Source organism: Parasteatoda tepidariorum, chromosome 5 (assembly GCF_043381705.1).
Source record: "Parasteatoda tepidariorum isolate YZ-2023 chromosome 5, CAS_Ptep_4.0, whole genome shotgun sequence".
Taxonomy (NCBI): Eukaryota; Metazoa; Arthropoda; class Arachnida; order Araneae; family Theridiidae; genus Parasteatoda; species Parasteatoda tepidariorum.
In genome coordinates, this window is record NC_092208.1 from 54,185,304 (window position 1) to 54,191,644 (window position 6,341).

A 6,341-nucleotide genomic window follows, 5' to 3' on the forward strand; every position below is an offset into this window, starting at 1 on the left:
TTATGAAATCCAAAAAACTCCAAAGAAGTTGCTCCAAGAAAGAAGAAAAAAACTTGTTGCAAAATTGTCTCATTTCTGACTTGTCTTCGGGAAATATAATTTATTTGTTTCAAGCACAAAACAAGTCATTATATATTTCGAATCAACAAATAAGTTTTGGTTCACCTCTCCCAAAATGATGTAGTTTTAACAATTTTTCATACTTCCGGGTAAAGATTTCAGTGGTAGTTTATCTCGTGATGGTAAGTCAATATCAGAAAAACAGAGTAGCAACTTTACCATTTTTAAGAACATTTACGAATGACACAAAACTAGACAGTGAAAAGCTTTTTACCATAGGTAATACATTAAATCTTGTCAATTCGGACAAATAGAATCAACTTTACAAAAATTTTTTTGTAAAAATAACGTCGAAAAACAAAAAAAATTAGTCATTTCTTTACTTAAACTAATTAGTTAATGAGTGTTTGTTTATAAATGCGTAATTCAATTCTTAAATGTTAGGAATATAAATATATATGTAAGAAATATAATTTTCTCTTCATTTACAAAAACTTATCTATACAAAATGGTTGTCAACAATAGCCTATATTTTATGAAATAAATTACCTGCACCTCCCCTTCCTCATGCAAGAAAAATTATAGCCGATCTTTAGTTTAAACAATTCTCTTTAAGAATTTAAATTATCTGCCATACATAAGTTATGCCATACATGGTGTAGACTCAAGTTGTCAAATAAACATTTTTCTGGTTAACTTTAACATTTTGTGATATTATCTTACTCTTTTAAATTAGTCATGAAAGCCAAAATTAAATTTGACTATTAGGTTCATTACACTGAACGAAAACAATATAATGAGTTTGTAAGACAATGTGATGAATAGTTATCGTGTAATGGAATAGCTGAGATATATTCTATTCAAAATTTCCTAACCAAACTGAGATAACTAGCAGTTTATGAACGCATAAATGACAATAAATTCAATTTAGTAGAAACAAAAGAGTCAGCTAGCGTTTCTTTACTTAGAAAGAAGAAATTTATTTTCTTCATAAAAGGACTTTTTTTTAACCTGAATAGGGATATTCCTCTTTCTTAGATAAGAAAAAAAAAATTTTTTTGATGGATAGAATTTGAGATTAGTTATGAATTGACTGAATGATTAGAAAAAAGGGAAATTTCATAGAAAGTTTCTGTGTCCCCTTTTGTTAATTTAAAAGTTTCATAAATGACAACATTTCGGCAAACTACATCTCAAGAAAAAAGAAATTTAATTTTCCTATCAGTATGAAAAATTTGTAAGAAGTCATGCTTGTATACTGTTAAAAAATGTGTCTAAAGTTCAGTCTTTAGAAAAGCATATTTCTTATTTTATTTATTTCTATTTATTTATTTATTTATTTATTTATTCATTTATTTATTTATTTATAAGATTTTTAGGACACTTAAGAAAGGTGAAAAAATATGATTACAAAATATCAATAAAAAAATTACATTAGAATTAAATCTTAAAAGTTAAGTTAGGTATAGGTATTTAGCTAAAGGAATTTCTTTTCATAAATCAATCTGAACTCTAAAAAGATAATATAACTAGAAAAAAGGACTCCATAAAGGGTTAAAGCAAAATTTTAACAAAGAGTTAGAAAATATTCCACTGTCAGTGACTCCTGAAAAAATTCTATTGGGGGTGGGTTTCATTCAGAATTAAATACTTTCGTGTCAAACACACATGCAATACCCAATGCATTATCTGTTGCTAATAACCTTTGACTGTCTTATTTTACCTCGTGCAACTACAAATACATACTAAAATGACAAATACCACAAACGCCAAACGTATGAGACGCGACGCCGGCAGAGAAGGGGTTAACTGGTTCACAGATTCATACGAATAGATTTATCCCTTCAAAACATAGGTACTGAAGTGTTACAAATTCCAATACAAAAATTAAAACAAAACTGTTATCTTTGTGGTGAACCACCTTCTCACCAGATGGCGATGAACTTTGCTCGCCTGGTGGCAGTACAAAACTTTCCCCTCTAGGAAATGACAACATCTCTGTGCTAAAACCTTAGTTTCAAGAAATGGCAGCAGGTCAATTGTAGAACATTCATTCCCTCTTGCTGACCGATGAACTTACACCTTTTTTGAAATGCTGCTGTCGCTAATCCTATTTGTCTTTCTATGTTGTAATTTAATATAATTTCTTTTATTTTTTATTATTATTAAACTGTGTTGATAGTTAATTTTTATTGAATTAATTTATTTAATATATTTAACCTAATCACCACAGATTGGTGACCCGTGATTTGAACACACAGTAACGCCCACTTCGCAAAATTCCTAACAGTAACGCCTACTTCGATGGATAGTCCACATTAAACAGTTGACTTGCTATTTGTGAATGCATCATTCAACTCCTCGCGCTGTTGCTTCTCAGTCTCGTCTCGAACATTCACACAACGTCTACACTTTCAACGCCTGCATACTCTCGACTGATAATGGCAACACAGGAGCGACTTCGACTGTGATGTTAATACACCTCTCACATTCAGCACTCAAAAAATCCGGTGACTCTCTCCCGGTCTTTCACAAATACAGCAACTAGTGAGATCTGTTCATCGAATTATATCTCTGATAAAATTCTGGTGGGGGAGTACTGTGGAGTAACTACCACTACAAATATTAAACATCACTTCACTGGTATATAAGGCATGCTAACTTGATTCAATCAAGAGCTTACCTTTTGATAGATGACGGTTGGCATGGTCGATAACTCCGCCCCCCACAATTCTCTTATGCCGTAAGCTTAAAAATTTTAAAACTTAAAATGCTTAACTAAAATAAGACATTAACTTTTTTTTTCTTGACAAAGTTCAACCTGAGTTGTCACGGGGTAACATGGTATGTTATTTTTTTAGATTTATTTATTGATCTTGCGATGTGTCATATTTGTTTTATCAGTCCATAAGCGTAATTCAAAATTTCTTTTCCGTATTAATGTATTCTGAATTTAATTTTGAATTTTTCTTCGCGCATGCGCACTTATGCATTTTCCAAACGTAATTCCTTAATTGAGTGATTGTAAATCATTGTATTCATTTAACTTCAATTTCATTTTAAATTGTCATTCTATTTTTTTAATAAGTAATTAGATTTTTAATACGCTATGCCTGAACTTGAAAATCAGTCAGTCGCTCATGTTGCCGTCAAGGCGCCACCCTTTTGGAAAAATAATCCAGCGCTATGGTTCGTCCGTTTGGAGGCGCAATTCGATTTGGCTAAAATAACAGCTGATCCCAGAAAGCATGTAACCTTACGACAACGTTGTGTTTTAACTTTATTTTCATTGTCACGAAAAGGTTTGCAGTAAAAACCTTTTTTCAATAAAGNTCGCTCATGTTGCCGTCAAGGCGCCACCCTTTTGGAAAAATAATCCAGCGCTATGGTTCGTCCGTTTGGAGGCGCAATTCGATTTGGCTAAAATAACAGCTGATATAACCAAATTTAACCATGTGCTTTCTGCTGTTGAATCGGACATTTTAAATTCCGTTAGTGATTTAGTGTTAAAGCCTCCTGAGAATGATAAATATGAAGCACTAAAAAAACGTTTAGTAGAGTTACACTCTGAAAGCGAAGCATCTAAAATAAGAACTTTACTACAAGGTTTAGAGTTAGGGGACCAACGACCATCCCAGCTTTAAACGAGAATGCGTTCACTCGCAGGTGACAACGTAGGCGATACTCTTTTAAAATCATTGTGACTTGGTCGGCTACCTAATGGGACACAAACAATTTTGGCCGCTCTTAGCGAAGATTTAGATCAGTTAGCCACTGTGGCAGACAAGATTAATGATCTCTCTATTCATCAGGGAGTTAATTCTGTTGCCGCTACTTCTAATTCCCACACCTCTCGATTAGAACAACAAGTTGCTCAATTGACACAGCAAGTTAATGAGTTAACTGCNATTGTGGCTTGGTCGGCTACCTAATGGGACACAAACAATTTTGGCCGCTCTTAGTGAAGATTTAGATCAGTTAGCCACTGTGGCAGACAAGATTAATGATCTCTCTATTCATCAGGGAGTTAATTCTGTTGCCGCTACTTCTAATTCCCACACCTCGCGATTAGAACAACAAGTTGCTCAATTGACACAGCAAGTTAATGTAACTGCTTTTGTCAAAAGATCGCGCAGCCCAGCTCCAAATCATTTTCACAAACGTAGCAGCTCTAGAACCCGCTTTAAAAAATTTAATGAACCTGCTAATGGCAAATGCTTTTATCACACTAACTTTGGCGAAAATGCCAAAAAGTGTACTCAGCCATGTAATTTTTCAACAAACTAGTTAGGCGATCGTGTGATGGCCACACAGGCGACCGCCTCATAAATCGAATTCTCTTGGCCGATCCTTCTTCTAAATTTAAATTTCTCATCGATACTGGTGCAGACGTCAGCGTTTTGCCAAAAAGCAAAACAACCCTTCCCACTACTCGCGAAACATTGACATTGTATGCTGCCAACGGCACAGTCATAAAAACGTATGGCACTAAATTATTAAAATTAGACCTAAATTTGCGCCGCAATTTTACATGGCCGTTCATCATTGCTGACGTCAATCAGCCTATTATAGGTGCTGATTTTCTAAAAAAATTTAATCTATTGGTTGCTGTTAAAAATAATTGTTTGATTGATGCCGTAACAAAATTGCCTTCTCGTGGACATTTTCCTTCGGATTTCACCAATATTTCAATTCTTTTGGGCGATTCAAAATTCAACGATATCTTGCGCCAGTATCCAGAGTTAATTAACCCATCGCAAAACAATAATGTTGACTTCCCAAACAAAACCTATCATCACATTGAGACTAAAGGCCCGCCAGTTTTCTCGAAACCTCGTCGTCTGGCACCTAACATTTTAAACGCTGTCCGGAAAGAGTTCGAATACTTGATTTCTCAAGGTATTCTTCAGCCGTCGAAAAGTCCTTGGGCTAGTCCTCTTCATGTTGTAAGGAAATCAAAAGGTGATTATCGACCATGAGGCGATTACCGTCGTCTAAATTCGATCACTGTTCCTGATCGCTATCCTGTCCCTCACAACCAGGACTGCACTCAAAATCTTTTTGGAAAAAAGGTATTCTCAACCCTAGACCTTGCCCGAGTTTACCACCAAATTGCAATCTATCCCCCAGATATACCCAAAACAGCTGTAACGACACCTTTTGGCCTCTTTGAATATACAGCAATGCCATTCGGACTCCGGAACGCAGGTCAGACTTTTCAAAAATTCATACATCAAGTATTAGTTCCGTTTGACTTTTGCATCCCTTATTTTGATGACATACTCATTGCTTCTACTTCAGAAGAAGAACACGTAGAACACTTACACAAAATATTTTCACGCTTACGGGACTTTGGCCTTGAGCTAAACCCTGATAAATGTGTATTGGGTAAATCCTCCGTAAAGTTCTTAGGCTGTTTGATAACTACTAAAGGCGTTAAGCCACTTCCTGACAAAGTCGAGGTAATTTCTAAATTTCTCAAACCCGAGACAATATCTCAACTGAGACGCTTTTTAGCAATGATTAACTTCTATAGGCGGTTTATACCAAAAACTGCTGAAGCACCGACCCCCTTAAATGAGTTTCTTAGGGATTCGAAGAAAAACGACAAACGTCCTGTTCCCTGGGATGAGAATTCTCTACTAGCCTTCGAAAAATGCAAAAAAGAGTTGATTAATGCAACAACTTTAACGCATCATACACCCGAAAATAAAATTTCTCTAATGGTTGATGCTTCCACTTTCTCTATCGGTGCTGTTGTCCATTCACATTTTCCTGAAGGTCCTAAACCTCTTGCTTTCTTTTCTCGTAAGTTAGCAAAAACCGAAACTAATTATAGTACTTATGATAGGGAGCTCCTTGCAATAGACGCGGGCGTAAAACATTTTAGACATCTTCTTGAAGGGCAATGCTTCATTATTTACACTGATCATCGACCTTTAACATATGCTTGTACTAAAAATTCTGACACATGTTCCCCGCGCCAACTCAGGCATCTGGACTTCATATCTCAATTCAGTACGGACATCAGACATGTCTCTGGAGAGAACAATGCAGTTGCCGACACGTTATCCAGAATTCAGCAAATTGGTAGTGAGCCACCTGTAAACTTTGATGAACTGGCTATAGCTCAAAAAAGTGACACTGAACTTCAAGCTCTTCTGAGTGATAAAAAGTGCTCGCTAAGCTTCCAGTCATTATATCTGACGAATGGACTGCACATAATTTGTGACTCTACCAAGCAAAAAGTTAGACCATATGTCCCTGTTCAGTTTAGGAAA

General features: G+C 35.4%; 1 pseudogene; it reads left to right on the forward strand.

The window, feature by feature from the left end:
• The first annotated feature begins 3,169 nt into the window (after nucleotides 1-3,169).
• On the forward strand, nucleotides 3,170-4,347 carry LOC139425650 (uncharacterized; annotated as a pseudogene).
• Nucleotides 4,348-6,341: the final 1,994 nt, after the last annotated feature.